Below are 18554 nucleotides of genomic sequence, written 5' to 3'. Positions count from 1 at the left end.
GAGGTAGATTTACAGATCCACAGTGTGGCAGGATAGCTTGCCTAGCAGAGGGCACAATTAATGTTTAATTACTTTTTTTTTCTCATATGATTGCATGCCCCCCCCCCCAACCAATTCATGTGCTGAGACCCTTAACCTACCAGTTAAATGGTTAGGAGATGGGTTTTGGGGGAGTTAATTTATATTTAGTGAAAACGAGCTTGTTTTCTAAATAATCTTCAAAAATATTTTCTGATACACCTTATCTTGGTCTACTTCATCTTCCATAACAAAATATCACATATTGGTGTGCATCTTATTTTACTTATTTTTTTGGAGGGGGGAGTGTCGAAACAGGGTTTCTTTGTGGCTTTGGAGGCTCTCCTGGAACTCACTCTGTAGACCAGGCTGGCCTCGAACTCACAGAGATCCGTCTGCCTCTGCCTCCCGAGTGCTGGGATTAAAGGCATGCGCCACCACCACCTGCTCAGAAGTTTGAAGTCAGAGTGCCCACTTGGTTACATTCTGACCAGGGCTCTCTTTGTTTGTGGATGCCTGTTTTAACTGTGTGGTCTTCTGGCTTTTTGTTTGGTGCCTGCAGGTGCAGAGGAAGGGGTGAAAAAGGACAGAGGAAAAAAACACAGGAGAGAAGTTTTTCTTACTTAAAGTCCTAACTACTGTTATAAGGACCTTGCTTAGCTCTAACTAGATCCTGCAAGCCTACCTGCAAAACCATTATACTGGTAGGTAAGAGTCAAGACATGAATTTGAAGTCACTCAGACATCCAGTGTATAATGTAAACTATGAGAGAATGTTATTGGTTTTGCCCTGTGCTATGGTAGACACTATTGTTTTGTTAAACCCTCACAGGAAACCTACTATATTAGGTAAACCTTTTTTTTTTTCCTCCTTAAAAAGGAAGTAAAGGCTTTAGCTTAAGTAGTTTTTCCTCAGGGTTCTACTACTTCAGTGACCCAAGATTCAAGTTTGAGCATTCAAAAATGCTGGACCCTACTAGGAGGGAATGTTGAATAGCTCGAACAGCTGCATGTATAGTCTAAGTCAGAGAAAAGCACTCTCAGTGTCTGTAGATTTGTTCCACAGTCCTCCCCAGCCTGCTTTCTGTTTTGGATGTCTGAGACAGTTTTGCTATGTTGCCCATACTAGTGTAAACTGCCATAGCCAGTGTGTAAATTGATTTTCAATCATGAATTTATCAGTACTTTTACACACAGAAGGAATATGAATGCTGGGAAAAAACAAACAGGAGAACCCCCTCCCCAATTATAATTGACATGCATTCACTTTCTTTTCAAGATGTTTATTTACTTTGATTTCACATGTATTAAAATTATTGAGCTTGTACAATTTGAATTATAATGCTTTTATTCCTGTGACAGAGTATGTGAGAGAAATCTCCTTGTAAGAGGAGACAGTTATTTTGACTCATGGGTCAGAGGGTTTAGTTCATGGCTCTTTGGCTCCATGGTGTCTGGGTCTGTGGTTGGGCAGGACATCATGGGAGGAACATGTATGTGGTGGAGCAAAGCAGATAATCTCCTGGTGTGTGTGTGAGTGTGTGTGTGTGTGTGTGTGTGTGTGTCTTGGGGGGGCAAAGATAGGCAAAGGAGGAGCCTAGATAGATGATATTCTTCATGGTCGTGTCTTCAGAACCCACCTCCTTACCTAGACCTTCCTCCCCACAGCTCACTAGGTTATTAGTTCATAAATAGATTAATCTATTCACAACACAGTCATCGTCCAAAGGGCCACTGTCTGAGCACTGCTGCACTGGGAACCAAGCTCTTAACACTCCTGGGAATATTTGGGAACCAATCCGTGATGCCATCCAAGGGGCCCTTTGCCTGGTACTGGTAAAAACTTCAACACACACACACACACACACACACACACACACACACACACACACACACACACACCACTACCACCATCACCATCACCACCACCACCATTGATCTTGATATTTCTTACCATAAGCAAGGCATATTTTTATTCCGGTAGCCACTGAAAATAGAAATGTGATATTTTTCATGTTGTTGAAAATTGATATTTAGGTTAGGGAAACTATGAATTAGTATCATTAACATAACATGGTCTATTAAGATGAAAAGGAATTCCCGTCCCCCCCTAAAGATTAGTAATAAGAACCATTTAGCTGGTCATCTTGTCACATGCATGTAATCACAGTGCTGGGGAGAGTGAGGCAGGAGGATTACAAGCAATTTTAAAGCCATTCTGAGTTACATAATGAGATTCTGTCTCAAAAAAAAAAGCCTACATGAAAAAGACAAGCTTTTTTTGGGGGGGTGTGCCATATGTGTATGTATGTGTGACTCAATACATGTACCGAGGCCAGAGGTTAATGCAGGGTGTGCTCTTGTTTCTGTTTCTCGTTTTTAAGAGTCTCTCACTGAGCCTGAGGAGTTAATCTTTTCAGGGAGACTGCCTAGGTCTCCTAGCTGAGCACCAGGGATGCCGTCTGTTCTCGGCAGCGTGGGGATGTAGGCAAGTGACACCATGCACAGCTTTTCACGTGGCTTCTGGAAGCCTGAAGTCAGTCCTTGGGCTTACATAAGCGTTTCCCTGACAGCTCTGTCTAGCACTCTGTTTTTCCATAGCATGCTCTTTCTTCATTTTATGTTCTTGTTACTACACTTTTAAGAATTTTCAGTTTTATTGTATGTTTGTAAACAATGAGGAAAATATCCAAAGGTTTTTTTTCCACTGTATCCTAGATTATTTACTAATTTTGTTCTTTTTTCAAAGCATATATTTAATGGTGCAGTATTTTTCATTGGTGGCTAATATATTTTTTTAGCATATGTTAATGTTCAGTAATAAAAAGGTTGGTAAAAGCTATATATTTGTGAGACATTACCAACTAATAACCAGTTCTTTTTATATTAATAATGCATGGTTTTTCATAGTATATTTTTTTAAAGGATCAAAAGTGTATATTAGAGCTGGAGTTCAAGGATGAGGAAACTTGGGTGTTGATATTTTAATGCTGTGATGCTTACTTGGAGAGAACTTCTCAGTTTTGAGGCCAAAATGTCATTTCCTCCGACACCTTCCTTATTCTGCTCTGACAGGGTTATGGTACTTATGTTATTCGTAACTTTTGTGTCTGCTGTAGTGCTGAGTGTACTCTGCTGCAGGGAGCTTAAGTCGCTCTCCTTCTGACTCTGCTTTGTTTTCCTGTTGTGTAACCTCATCTGCACACCCCATTTATATGTTGTCAGTTCAGGGACCTGGGGGGACTGGGAACACCACACCAAGTTAGTAACATGTAGAAACAGTGAGAAATCATTTCATGTTTTGAATATTGGAGAGTACCATGTTGGCAGTGTTTGTGTGAGAGCAACCTAGAAGCCGGTTATAGGCCAACTCAGAGGGGTAGTAATTTGGCATTGTTGAGACACTTAATTACATGTGAGCTGTACTGACTTGTTAGAGAAAATGAAGAGAAGAGGCTTGTGGCCCTTAAAAGTGGTTGTAGACAAATGAGAAAACTAGCGTGTTTATGTATGAAGGTCTAAAAACAGTGGTCAGTATCAGACTGAAAACTTTTCATTTCTTATAGCTGTGTCTTGCTGGACTGGAATGCACTTAGGAAGTACGGAATTGTATTCAAAGGGTTGAACAGGGTTTCTAGTGTTGTTCCTGCAATCCAGTAGGTAATGTTTATAATTGATCAAGAATTTGTTTCCCGCCAGGTGTTGGTGGCGCACGCATTTAATTCCAGTGTTCGGGAGGCAGAGGCAGGTGGATCTCTGTGAGTTCGAGGCCAGCCTGGTCTACAGAGCTAGTTCCAGCACAGCCTCCAAAACAATACAGAGAACCCCTGTCTCAAAAAGACCAAAAAAAAAAAAAAAAAAAAAGGAAAAAAAAGAATGTTTCCCAACATAATTAAATTAAAAATGTTTCACTTTTAATATTAAAGACTATTAAAACTGAATTTTATACCTATGCTAATGTAGGTCTGTTATAATTAACACATGTATTTTACAAACCTGCAGTTACGGCTTGGTAATGTCATATTTAAAATGTAACATTTAAAAGTGAACTTTCACAGTTTATGAGATTTAGAGCTTCTCAGATATCTCAACTTATAGTTGTATATAGTCTTAATTCCTCTGTCTCTTTTTGAGATCCACATTACTTATGTTTATTGTTTCAGAAATAATGGAGTGAGCATTGTATTTTGTAATCTAATAGAGAGCTGGTCAGTTTGTTCAGCTTGATCAGTGATTCATAAGAATCAAGATGGTATGGACTTTTAAACTAACTGTACACACATCTTGGGATTTTCTAAAATGCCTCACTGCTCTTGCCCAGTGTGAAATCACTCTGGTAGTGAACATGTATGTTGCACTCTCCATTTATTTGGGGGTTAGGGATGTACGACTAAATCACAGGATACTCAGTGTTGTTTCTTACCTACAGCCTTTAGGAATAAAGAGGACATTAACCTCTTGTGTGCCCATGTCCATAAGTGTTTCTTTAGGGCCAGGCAGATTTTCCTTGCAATAATTTCCTCTGCCTTAGCCTTGTGGGTTTCCTCTTATTTGGCATCTACACATTTAAGACTGTGTATTATCCTTGTTAATACCCTTGTATGTGACTCTCAAGTTTTATTTTTTAAATAGAATAATTGGTCATGAATTAAAAGGACTGATCGTACCTTTTATTCTTGATCATGAAATTTGCTTGGATACACACTGCCTATTGTATTCTTGTTTATTGTCTTTTATTCTAGGTCAGTGAACTTAACCTGAACTTCAGAAATAGTCTTGTTGATTGGAAACAGAAAGTCCTGTGTGTGCATGTGTGTGTCTTTCTGTCTGTCTGCCTGCCTGCATGTGTGCCTGCTGCCTTCATCTGGCTCTCTATATCTCTCGAGGGTATTATGCAGCAACTGAATCTAAGTACCGGCGTGGATTTCTAGTGTTCTGTATAATTCTTGGTGCGTCTTGAATTTAAGCATTGTGCTAAGGGGACGATCTACTAATATACAAATTAAATTTAGAGTTTTAAAGAAAAAAACAATTTAAACTGCACCTTTCAGTCTTTTATTTTCTCAAAACTTTCCAGTTTGCCAGGTTTTGGGGGGAATAAGAAAGAGTTAGGATCCTTGTTTATATATGAAACTGTTCTGTTTATTTTATCTTGAATTCTGTTAGTGGACAGGCCCTTCCTCTTTTAAATTTATTTCTTGGTGTCCTTCTGTTTTTATCTTAATCACTATGGTTTTGAAAATTATTTATTTATTTAGATATTTTTTGAGACAGGATTTCTCTGTGTAGCTTTGTACACAAGGCTAGCCTCGAACTCACAGAGATCTATCTGCCTTTACCTCCCAATTGCTGGGATTAAAGGTGTGTGCCACCTCTGTAACATTTTTTAAGGTAGCAAATAATTCTGAAGACTATGATTTTTAGTGTTTGCATTCATTTCTCAAAAGAGGTGTAAGCATTTTATAGTGTTTGACAGTGCTTTCTTTTCCTATTTTAGATTTTCCTATGATAAACTTGAATGAGTGACCACCACCCCCACCTCCCACATTTCCTTAGGGCATGTAAATGAAGTGGGATTCTCAAATGAAAGTTTATTAAGATTCTTTCTAGTATTTCCTATTGTACCAATATCACCAGTGATGAGTCATATTAGTGATATAACTTGCAGTATAGCTTGAGCAGACTGAGAAATACCAAGAACAATGGTAGTGTATCTGCAGAGTGTTTCCAGGGATGGTTAGATCATCAAGGCTTTAACTCAATGAATGGCTTTAATCCATTGATGGATTTAGAAAATTAGTAGGGAGTGGAACTGTGGAAGTTGAGCTCATTTGGAAGAAGTAGGCCACTGGGGACATAATTTTGGGTGCTATGTTTTCCCTGACCACTTCCTGCTACGAGTGTACTCAGCTTCTGGTCTGCCTTGATGGGAGCTGCTCCATTACACCCTTCCTGTTGTGATCACAACTTTTGAAACCACAGAATTAACTCTTCAGTCTCCTTAGTTGTTTATGTCAAAGTCTTTTCTCAGTCATGCAAAATCTAACATTAATGTATAACGTGGTTTTTTATTTCTGGGGTTGAGGAAATGACTTACTATCAGTCCTCAGACTCCATGTGAAGCGTGGCCCTGTAGCTTGCTTCTATAAGCTCACTATCACTATGGTGAAGCGGGAGGCGGAAACAGGAGGCCCTGCAAGCTTGCAGAGCAACTAGTCTGTTTGCCTCTTACCTGTGTCACCCAGGTAAAAAGTAAGAACTGACCCCGAGGTCTTCTGACCGCCACACATGTCCCATGGCACCCCACACACCCAGGAATCCACATATGCACATTTATTTCTGATAATTGTATTTGATGCTGGAAAGTTGAAAAATTTTTTCTTTGTTCAATCCTTAAATTCTTTTTGTAAAAACTAATTTTGTATTTTGTTTTGTTTCAAACTGTGGCATATAATTTAAGTTGGAGGCAATTATTTTGGGTGATTCGTCTACTTTTATTTATCTCACCTTTTAATCCTGAGTGCTGGGATTAAAGGTGTGCACCACCACCACCACCCCAGCTAGTAGTTTATTTAGAGAAAAGAAGCGCTAAGTAGGAAGAAGAAAAGTAGTTTGGGAGAGTATTGACTGATGAAATTAAAAAGAAACATGCCCCAGTATGTTTGTTACTTTGTTGTGGTGATGAAATACCAAGACCAAGGCAATATACAAGGAAGAGTTTATTTGGGTTTATGGTCCCAGAAGGAGAGTCCATAGTGGTGGGTGAGGCACGGTGGAGGCCAGAGGAGGAAACTGAGGGATCACATCTTCAACCACAGGTTGAAAGCACAGAGCAAACTAGACGCGGTAAAGAGCTATAAACTCCGATAGACCGCCTCCAGCAAGTCTACTCTTCCTAAAGGTCCCTTAACTGCCCTGAACTGTCCCAGCAGCAGACCAAGTTCAAATACTTAAGCTTGTGGGAGACAGTTTCAGTTCAAACCACCACACCCAGTAAGGGACTTAGATTTTATTCAGATGTTGAAGTGAACTACACATTAAACATTTTTCTACAGTGAAATTCTAGGGAAAGAATTGCTGGTCGAATGGATAATGTTTGTCCTATATTGATGCCCAAAAGCAGCTTCAATGGTTTGCATTCCATATTGAGAATGCTGTTTCTACTCTATTTCTTTCACCTCAGAGACATGAAGATTATTTTACTGACTCCCAGGAACGCTAGGAAGAGTATTTAATTTACAAACACTGCCATTTTTATCTTCCAGCAAGATAATATTTCTCTATGTTGGAAATTGCTGTTGCCATGGGGGGGCAAATAAGAGATATAAATAATAGATTTACAAAATACAGAAATTTTGGGTCCTCTTATTCAACTATAAATAGCCTACTTTATAATCAAGAATACAAATACTATGTCGCTGTAAATGATTTTGCAGTCCTTTAAACTTTACCTCCCTGCTGATGCAGGCGATTGAGCAATACTATTCACTTAGTAGTTGTGCACTTAATACAAGGACTTTGTTTTTTGTTTTTTCGAGACAGGGTTTCTCTGTATTGTTTTGGAGGCTGTCCTGGAACTCTCTCTCTGTAGACCAGGCTGGCCTCGAACTCACAGAGATCCGCCTGCCTCTGCCTCTCAAGTGCTGGGATTAAGGTGTGAGCCACCAACGCCCGGCTTAGTTGTGCACTTAAATCATATGCAGGATCTGAAAGCAAGCTAATTACCATCTATGTATGTCAGTATTTTAAAATCAACTTGAGTTTCCACTTGAAATACCTCTGCTGTGTTAAAGTTTATGAGGAATGTTTTTTTTTTTTTTGGAACAGGATATAAACAAATGAATAATGCTGGAAATCTTTGCATATTTAGATAAATTGTTTATTTTTAATAACTGTCGTATTTCATTATGTAACTGTACTATGGTTTTGTCCTTTGTGCTTCATTATTCTTAGCTACTCTATTTTTTGCTTCTAAAGTTTCAAATAAGCAACTCTGCATGCATTGATGTTCAAAACTAGCTTCAAAGGGTTGCATTCCATATTGAGAAGGCTGGGTTGTTTGTTTGTTTGTTGCCTTTGAGACAGGGTTTCTTTGTGTAGCCCTGACTGTCCTGGAACTTGCTCTGTAGACCAGGCTGGCCTCAAACTCAGAGGTCTACCTGCTTCTGCTTCCCAAGGGCTGGAATCAAAGGCGTGCGCTAGCTTTTCTGGCCTAATTCTTTACTTCTTAAGTGTAAACTGCACACAGCAATCTCTGTCTAAAGAGCACAGTATAAAAGGTTGGGGAAAGAAGAACTTGACTAGGACAAACCTTAGTGAGGAACACTACCTTAGTCATGTGATCAAGATTAGCCTGTGTTGATAAATGTGTTGATATTTTGTAGTGAGAATGTACTTCATTTTGTGGTTTTCTGCCCTGGTTTAATCATGAGAAAATGTTAGTCAGATCCCAATTGAGGAACATTCTACACAGTACTTGAATGCTGCTGGTCAAATTGTCTGTGTCATCATAAACAGGGAAGTCAGACCCTGTCATAGACAAGAGTAACCTAAGGATATGTTGTTACTGCAGAACAGTGTAAACTGGATAGGATCCTGGAACACAATGAGTACATTAGATTAAAACTAAGGAAATGAAATTAAATGGTGGACTTCAGTAATAATAATATATTGCTATTGGTTCAGTAACTGTGACAAAGGTGCCACTTCAGTGTAAGATGTAAATAGCAGGAACCTGTGTAGGAGAACTCTGTTATACATTTGTAATTTTTCTGTGAATCTGCAGCTATTCTAAAAATGCTTGCATATTTCTAATAGATACTGCCCTATTGCCATTTTGTACTTAAACCTAGAGTGCAAAAGTCCTGATCTGTCTATACCATACTTGTAGAATTTCACCAGATGGGTAGATGAGAACTGGTGGAATTCAGGCTATTATTGTTTCCATCTTATCAGTGATGTTGAATAATTTTTTTCATAAGCTTATGGGACAGTTTGCCCCTCCCCCACCCATGAACCCTTATGATCTTTAGTTTTCTTCTGGGTCATTTGTCATTTTCTTTTTGGCTCAGTTCTCTAGAAGGTGAGTCCTTTATATGTGATCTCAGCTTTAGTTTTTTGGTTTGTTTTTTCTTAAAGATTGTTACGGTCTTTAAAAATTGAGTGTTTTGCTTTCATGTACTTTTATGTGGTAATTTTCCCCTTTTATATTTCATTTGTAAATATACTTAAGAAATCTTTCATTACAACCAGTTTTTAACTGAATTCTATGTTTTTGTCCTATGTAGTGAAGTTTCCATTGTTTTTAGTACACCTTTATTAATTGACGGTTTGAAAATACATAGAATGTGGTTTGTTCATAGTCACTGCCACCTACTTCTCCCAATTTCATGTTTCTCTGTGTGTCTCTCTCAGTCCTTCTCTCTTAACTAACCCACGAGTCTAGTTTGTGTTGCCCATTTAAGCATGGGTGTGGTTACCCACTGGAGCTCAGTGGACCTCCCAAGGGCCACACCCTTAAAGTAAACTAACTGCCCCTCTGCCAGCAGGCTTCAACTGTTAGTGGCCTTCTGTTAGCAGAGGAGACAGTTTCTGCTTTCACATCTAGATGTGCTTTAAGTTCTACGTACTTCGTTTAGTACTTTATAGTCCTTGAGGCAGTTTTATCATCATCATCATCATCATCATCATTATTATCATTTTGACATCTGTGTGCTTGTGGTGGTGGGGACAAGTGGGGCTTGTATGGAGTCTGCTTTCTCCTTCCATCATGTGAGTTCCTGGACTGGAACTCAGGCTTGAAGGCAAGTTCTTTTATTGAGTGAAGAGTCATCTTTCCAGCCCCTTGAAGCATTGTAAATGCCTATGCATTTACTCTTTATGTTTTATGTTTATTTTTATTTTTCAATTGTGTGTGTGTGTGTGTGTGTGTGTGTGTGTGTGTGTGTGTGTGTGTGTTGCATGTTGCATGTGAGTGCAGATGCCCTGGGAGACAGAGGCATTGTAAACCTCTGAAGCTATAGTTACATGTGGTTACGAGCCACCTGACATAGGTGCTGGGGATTGAACCTGGATCCTCTGCAAAAGCAGTATGTACTCTTAACCAGTGAGTCAGTCTCTCTAGCCTCTGTTTTGTTTTTTGACATAAAGTCTCATGTAGTAGCTCAGGCTGACCTTAAACTCATGGCAGTCCTCCTGCCTCAGCATCCCAAATGGGATTACAAGAATCAATCGCCACATCTGGTTCTGTTTACTTTTGCTGGATAGTATTTGTTTACATTCTGTAGAGATTTAAGGGGAATCATTCTCTCAGTTGTGAGTAATGTTTTATAACTGGCTTGAAGTTGCGAAGACTTGTTTATAGTTTCTTTTACTGTTAAGTTGTAATGTTATTTCCTAGTATTTTTTGCCTATTGACTATTACAATGGTGATTATTTCTGTATTCGAGTTTTCCCTTATTGTTTCTCATATTATTTTTCCTTAGATGAGTAAACTTGTCTCTAATGTATTTCTCATCTTTCTTATAACTTCCCATGCATTGTATCCATTCTGATATTGATATTGTATTTGATAATTAGAAATTTAATCAGAGGGCCAATTAACTCATTTATCAAGACATTGAAGCTAGTTGTGTGAGTGGATACCATCTAATGTTGGGTGATAATTTAGCATAACCTTTTACAAAGGTATTTATATTTTCCAGCAGGGCTTGTAATGAATCTGGTGTTGCTGAACTGAATGTTTAATAGACATTTGGGAAGTTGTCCAGTAGTGCCGTAGAATGTTTGTTCCTGGAAAGTGTTACCAAAAATAAGCTTGAGTTTATTACTTATAGCAGCAAAGGCGTGCCATCTTTACAGAGCTGGGAGTGTGTGTGGGTGGGGCGGGGCTGGTGATGGGATGATGGGGGTGATGGTGGTGAGAGTGAAGGGATTGGAAGGGACTCTGTGGGTGGGGTGGATTGGGTGATACGATGGTGGGGCGGTGCTGGTGCGGGTGAACCCTTTGGAAGGGACAGCATAATTGGAGTATTGACTATTTGGAGGCTGGTTGCAATAAGGATTTCAGTTCGAGGCTTGCTTGGAAGTAGCATAAGGATCATGATAAAATTAAAGGGCAAGGCAAACCTTTTTTGGTAAGATAGTCAAACAGTTGGAAAGTGAACAGTCATTTACTGCTATTTATTAAAAATTGAATAGTCTGATGTTGGTTTATATGAGTTTTTTGGGAAGTTCCTGAAATGAACAATGAAGTTATTTGAAACTCTTATCTTTCTGTCAGGAGTTTCCTGGAAGAGTGAAGTCATTTTACTGCAGACAGCTGACTAGCTGGTTAATGTAGACTGTGAACTTTGTGTAGAGTTTTGATTCTTAGCTACTACAGTCTTGGAAACGTGTTTATAAAAAGTCAAATTTTTGGTCCCTTTTGTAAAGACAATACATTCTTTGAGTGGATGATTTAACACTAAATTTTTTCCCTCTGAGCAATGAGGCTCAACTTTATCCTGGTACTTAAGACACCCAAGTAGGCAGCTGAATATGAGTTTGTAGCCAGAAAATAATTCAGAATCAGAGAAAAAAATCATGAGTTATTACATGGATGCTGTTGAAACCATGTGCCTAGGTGTATTTAAGAAGGAAACAAAGTAAAAATCATGAGTTGTTACGTGGATACTGTTGAAACCATGTGCCTAGGTGGATTTAAGAAGGAAACAAAGTAAGCAAACTGTGTGGGCTTTAAGAGTTATAGAATTTAGTGATTATGCTGGTGTGTGTGTGTGTGTGTGTAACTAGTAATGAAGAGGCAGTGAGCACAAAACTGACAGGGTAGTGTTCGGTATTGTGTTAGGAGGAGTGCTTTAAAAATCTCTTATATATATTGATGTTTTGCTGGATGCATGTTTGCACTATGTGCATGCTGTGTCTAAGGAAGTCAGAAGAGGGTAGGATCTCCTGAATGTTGTGAGCCACCATGTGGGTGCTGGAGTGCAACCTGGGTCCTCTGGAAAAGCTACCAGTTCTTAACTGCCAAACTATCTCTCCAATCTGTCAAACATTGTTTTAAGAATGATGGGGGCTGGGGGTATAGCTTAGTTAGTAATGCTTGCCTGCCTTGCAAACATGAATACCTGAGTTTGATATCCAGAACCTGAGAGTCAGGCATGGTGTGATGGTGCACATTTGTAATCCTAACACTAGGAGGTGGAGACAGGTAGATTTCTGAGACTCACTGGCCATTCTGTCTAGTCTACTTGGTAAGTTCCAGTCCAATGAAAGACCCTGTTTCCAAAAGCAAGGTGAACCACATCTGAGAAATAATACCTTAGGTTGTCCTACATGTATGTATGTATGTATGTATGTATGTATGTATGTATGTGTATATAGAGTGTGGAGTGTATGCACGTGCACGAGCACATGTGAGTATGCATATATGTCTACATGTGCATGTGCACATGTTCTCAGTCATGGTTTGGGTGAGAGGTCATCTGTAATTGGAGGTAGGGGTTATGGTTTGAAGTTGCTTTGGGATTGATCAAGCTCAGGTGAGAGATACAAAAGTATTGCTGATGAGTGTTGAGGCACACTTCAGTTTGCTGACTAAAACTGCTGCAGTGTGGCTGTTGAGCAGTGTTGATGGGAAACGTGCAGATGTAGAGAAAGCTTCAAGTGGATTAGAAGTCAGGTAAGTCTGACGGAGCCACGCCTCAGTGTGATGGGGGCAGTCTGAGAAATAGATGGCTAGGAGATAGCAGCATGTTATGCTTGCTGGACAAATCTAGATCGTGTTGGTCAGCCCATGCAGCGTGGCTTTCTTTTTATGTGCCCAGCCAAGGATAACCTCAGGTATTATCTTCAGGGATGCCATCTTGGTCCTTTGAGACAGGGTTTCTCATTGCTTCAGAGCTCACTCATTAGACTAGACTCCCTGGCCAGTGAGCCCCAAGAATCTTTTTGTTTCTGCCAGTATTTGATGCCATCAAAAGATGTAACAAACCCAAGGTATCTGAGGATACTGCCATTGTAACAAAGTATGCTTTTTAGAGAATTTTTTTTCATGTAAGCAGGACTACACTTTAATGGTAGTATAATTTAAGTATGGACCCAGGAACACTTTCCATTATTGTGCTGCACATAATTGTATGCATAATGGTTTTGCATGATATTGTGTGGTAACTTTGTTCACATCAGCATCATTAAAGACACATGAATAATTCATTGTAATAATGCTATGACATCATTAGGTAATAGTTCTGTTGTGGTCTCTTTTTTTGTTTTGTTTTGTTTTGTTTTGTTTTTTTGAGACAGGGTTTCTCTATGGCTTTGGAGGTTGTCCTGAACTAGCTCTTGTAGACCAGACTGGTCTCAAACTCACAGAGATCCACCTGCCTCTGCCCCCCAAGTGCTGGGATTAAAGGTGTGTGCCACCACCTGGCTCTACTGTAGTCTTATGGGCCAGCCAACATGTGCATTTCCATTATTTACTCTGATGTGGCCTATAACTGTATTCATGCATTTAACAGACATGAATATATACCTTTTCTCTTCTGCTTTTGGTAGCAAAGTGGCTTTGCCATGCTGCCTAATTTCATTCTGATGGTTAGCATTGCATGCTCTTCTCACTTTTACATAGAATTATTCTTGGTAGTTTTTACAGGGTACAGAAATCTTGCTGCCATTTCTTGAGAAGTGCTTTTGGATAAAATTAAAGGACAGAGTAAGAGGACAGAAGATGGGATGAAGAAGGGAATGGGTGATTGGTTATTCTGGGTGGAGGTATATGGTTGTACAAAGCAGAGAGGTTGGAGTGAGCCATCCTCAGGGACTTGGATATCCTCATGACAGCAAAGCACACACTATGAATATGACTCTGCAGATGAACTGAGATGTCCAAGAGTCAGTGCAAAGGCCCCTGTACCTAGGTGGAGAAATACCTGTTGACTCTAGGGGTGAATTTTCACTTACTAATTCTGTCCATGTACAAAATAGTCTGTTCATATAACCACTCAGTCTCTTCTTGATGTGTTGCCTAGTGAGAGATTCTGGTTGTAGTTAGTTATTTGAAATTGAGAATATTTTTGTAGATTAAGTAACAAAAGTTAATTACACTGGTTGTAATTGGGGACTGAAATTTCATATACAGTACAGACATTTGTTGCTTATAACGCTTTGGGAATATATAGTAGAAGAAACTCTTGAATGTTATGTATGTCATCCATGAAACACAATTCTTACTACTTCTTACATTCTTTTGAGGTCATTGTTAATACCTCCCTCCCTCCCTCCCTCCTTCCTTCTTCTTCTTCTTCTTCTTCTTCTTCTTCTTCTTCTTCTTCTTCTTCTTCTTCTTCTTCTTCTTCTTCTTCCTTCTTCCTTCTTCCTTCTTCCTTCTTCCTTCTTCTTCTTCTTCTTCTTCTTCTTCTTCTTCTTCTTCTTCTTCTTCTTCTTCTTCTTCTTCTTCTTTCTTCTTTCTTCTTTCTTCTTTCTTCTTCTTCTTCTTTTTGGTCCTGGAACTCGCTTTGTAGACCAGGCTGGCCTCGAACTCACAGAGATCCGCCTGCCTCTGCCTCCTGAGTGCTGGGATTAAAGGCATGTGCCACCAACCCCTGGCTCCTTCTTTTTTTTTTTAAAGGGGGGGAGAAAGCATGGTTTTCTTAGCATCATACTTCACTCTCCTCGCTGTTCAAATGAAGGAATCAGAAACTGAATGCAGGTTAGGCTTAGTCTAATACTTTCAATTTCTGCTACAGAGTAGATTTCCCATGTGCTATAGAGCTTTCACCATTAGTGCCAGAGTCGTTTGAAATTAACATCTCACCTGTGGAAGAACATGTTGACTTTTCAGATTTTTGAGGGTCAAGAAAGACTGAATAGGAAGTGAGAGATGATTTTAGGCTTACACAGACCATTATTATATTGAATTCATTTAATAGAAAATGTACCAAGCCAGATCAGAGTTCTGATTAATTTAGACATTACTCCATCCATCCATCTATCCATCCAGGACAGGGTCTTCCAAGTAGACCAGGTATAGTTTCCAGGCTGACCTTAGAGTCCATGATATTCCTGCTCTGCCTACTGAGTCCTGGAACTACCTTTTTCCCCAGCTTCAAATGTTACTGTTCTAATGTATTCTTGTGTCCTGATAGGAAACTTTTCTTTTGTATATTGAAAAATCTTTAATTTTAATATACATGTAAGTATTTGGACATTTTGCTTTATTTTATATTAATATCTGACCCACTTCTTCACTTTTCTCTATTTAACATTCACAGTTCCCTAAGTAAGTGGAATTAGTACCATAAAGTACAAATAAATTAAAGCTGGAAATTGAGAAACAAAAAAAATGTGCTGTTGAATTTAGCCAGATACAATTTTTCTTCTTACTGTGTTGGTTGAGCTCTTAAACCCTGGCCTGACTGTAGACCTTGTGAAGAAAGTAGAGTGTACTTGCTAGCTGCACTTGTTACACTCTCTCCGTTTTAAGATTGGTATGTGAACAATTTCTGATTTTCTGCTCAGCAAGTAGTGTGGAAGACCCCCTCCCCATCACACGCATTTTTCTGAAGGTGATGGTCGTTGTATAGTTTTGAAGTAGATTGATGCAGACTCTGGAAGATCTTGGGAGAGTATTTCAATATTTTAGAATACTAAGAGCAATCTTTTCCTTAACTGTGTTTCCTGCAGAAAAACCTCAACCTCACCAGAAGATTGGAGAGTGCTGGCAGCTTAGTGAGTCACAGGGCTTCTACTGTTGCTGAGGAGAGTTGGCCACCACCCAGCAGAGTTTGAATCCTACCTGCTTTAAGAAAGGGTTAGTTTAGAAAAAAATAACAAATCACTGTTTTGTTGTAAACTATAGTGACCAAATAACGTGTATCGTTTTTCAGTTCAGATGTGTCTCAGAGACAGAGGGTAGAACGTTGTCTATTCGGTTTTCTTTTTTCCCTCCTTTTGAGAAAACCATGTTTGTTTTGCCACATATTCTAAATACATTCTCATTGAAACCTATATAAGTATATTACAGATAGTTTTTGTGAGACATACTTTAAAAACATATAGAAGAAAATATATAGTATTGTTTGTTCATAATTGAAAAATGTGACTCGTGTTTTTTTGAAGAGTTTCATAGAACATGTTTTGATCAAACGTAACCCCCTCCCCAGTTCCTTCCAGACTCGTGTCTCCTCTTTACCCATCTGGGCCGTGTCCTCTCCGTTTTCCTTCTTTTGACTGATCGGGTCCAGTGTGGCTGCCCATATATTCTTGGCTGTGTACGAGTTCACTGGGGCATGCTGTTCTAGGGGTGGCACCCTTAGAGAAACCCGAGTCCTCTCCCAGCAGCCTTCGGTTGCCACATACACCTTGTCTGGGGTGGGACTTCATGCCTGCTTCCCTTCTCAGGCTGGAATTTGGTCTGGCCTGGGAATTAAAGTTTAGTCTCATAGTAGCTGTGATATGTCCTTTAAAATATGTAAATATATAGTATTACTTAATTTTCAGTGTTAAAATTAGTTCCACTTTCATTTTTTACTGTTGAAGTTTAGAGGTGATTAAATCTGTCTTTTTTAATTAATGCAATACTTTTATCAATTCTTTGGGAATTTCACATCATACTCACTTCCCAGTCTTTCCATGTCTGTCCCTACCTTCGTGACCCCCTTGAAATATAAATAAAAAGAGGAAAACTAGAAACATAAAGAAAAAGAAAACAAGACCAGTTTGTATTATCTATATACTCACTGGATCATGCTCAAACTCTTAGCAGCCTGCTCTTAAATAGTTAAAAAGGGCTGAGTAGCCGGGCGGTGGTGGCGCACCTTTAATCCCAGCACTCGGGAGGCAGAGGCAGGCGAATCGCTGTGAGTTCGAGGCCGGGCTGGACTGATAGCCTCCGAAACAATACAGAGAAACCCTGTCTCGTAAAACCAAAAAAAAAAAAAAAAAAAAAAAAAGGCTGAGTCCTTTCCTCCTGCACCAGAAGCCATCAGATGTGGAGACTAATTTGGTTACATTTACAAAATATACTAAGCAGTGATTTACACTGTCTCTTAAATACAGGTTATTTCAGAGAAGTGTTTGGTTTTTCTTTTGTTTTATTTAAAATTATTCCTTTTCTGTCTTTTTGTCTAGTTGCATATATGGTCCTTCCAGCAAAATATCTTCCGTCTCCAAGGCACTCAGAATGTATGGGTAGTACTTAGAAACAGTTAGGAAGTTGCTCTGTATAGGCACATACGAAGGCTGAGTTCGTGGTATACTAGTTCACAGAGATATGTCTGCTTCTGTCTCCCGTGTGCTGGGATTAAAGGCAGGTGCCACCACCTGCACTATGCTGATTTTTATGACTTCTAACAGAAAGAACAAGTTATGAGAGCCCAACCGATGTTTGTTCATGCTTATAAGCAAAGGTATGTATTCTCTATTGAGAGTATGGACAAGTGTTTTACACTGCTTGGGCATCAAGTGGCTTCTTTGCTAACTTAATGTAACTTGTTCTGAGCTTTTAACTCTTTACTTGGTAAGTTTCTTGTGTATAAATTGAGGATAATTTCAGTGATGTTGTAAACCATTAATGGCTGAATGAATTAATGTATATAAAGGTCTCGCACATTCTGGCATATAATACTGCTCAGCTGCTTTCTCTGTTAAAGAATACACTAATCAGGAAATAGGCATCATTTCATTGATAGTGCTAACATCTAGTACTCCCATAGAGATCTTATTGTTTAGAGTGACTACTGAAAGTTTGTAAGAGGAAAAGTTCCTTTGTTCACCTCTCTACTGTTGAAATCATATTACTTTGAATTACACCAGAGTAAGTGGAAAAAAGACCAGACCTTACAGTATTTAGGATGTGCTTTACCTGAAATTATATTTGAAATATGTTTTTCTTTTAATTTGTAGCTACTATTGCAAGAGAAATCAATGACTGAGGAAGTTCCTAAATTTAAGCTAAAATTTAACTATTAATTGTACAAAATAATGGGTTTCTTCCTTTTTTTTTCTATTTAGTTGGGGAGAGTTTGCATGGAGTGGCAAGTGCCATGTATATGAGGACAGTCTGGGGAGTCAGTCTTACTTTCCACTCCAAGTGCTGAGGCTTGCATTTAGGAGTGTGTGTGTCTGTGTGTGTTTTAAAAAAAAAAACATTTTCACGCACCTCATAATGTGTTTTACGATTTCTTTTTTTTTTTTTTTTTTTTGTATTTTTTCAAGCTAGGGTTTCTCTGTGTAACAGCCCTGGCTGTCCTGGAACTTGCTCTGCAGACCATGCTGGCCTTGAACTCAGAGATCCACCTGCTTCTGCTGGGACTAAAAGCGTGCACCACCACACCTGGCCTCATGACGACATTTCATACACGAACCAATGTACCTTGATTATCCTGACCCTAGCTCCCTCCTGCCAGTTCTCATTTATGTATTACTTTTGGTTCTTTGAGACAAGGTTTCTCTGTAGCCCCCACCTTTTTAGGACATTCTAAATTTCCCTCTTGATTTTTGTCATTGCCATACTTATTCAGACATTTTAGTGTTCA

General features: G+C 39.1%; 1 protein-coding gene across 3 annotated transcripts in view; it reads left to right on the top strand.

Moving 5' to 3' along the window:
* Cdk17 (cyclin dependent kinase 17) overlaps positions 1 to 18554 on the top strand; it is a 70720-nt gene that overhangs the window by 3810 nt on the left and 48356 nt on the right. Inside the window, exon 2 of one of the 3 annotated variants that reach the window (XM_040755045.1) lies at positions 15703 to 15829. The exons of 1 other annotated variant lie outside the window; for it this stretch is intronic. The gene's annotated coding sequence lies outside the window, so the exon portion shown is untranslated. Of the gene's footprint in view, positions 1 to 582; positions 723 to 15702; positions 15830 to 18554 lie in introns of those variants that run through there. One more of the 3 variants, XM_040755046.1, reaches the window with a different exon arrangement.

The sequence above is a fragment of the Mesocricetus auratus genome, unplaced genomic scaffold, assembly GCF_017639785.1.
Source record: "Mesocricetus auratus isolate SY011 unplaced genomic scaffold, BCM_Maur_2.0 Super-Scaffold_100011, whole genome shotgun sequence".
In the NCBI taxonomy this organism is placed as follows: domain Eukaryota; kingdom Metazoa; phylum Chordata; class Mammalia; order Rodentia; family Cricetidae; genus Mesocricetus; species Mesocricetus auratus.
This window is presented reverse-complemented; position numbering and strand designations above follow the sequence as displayed.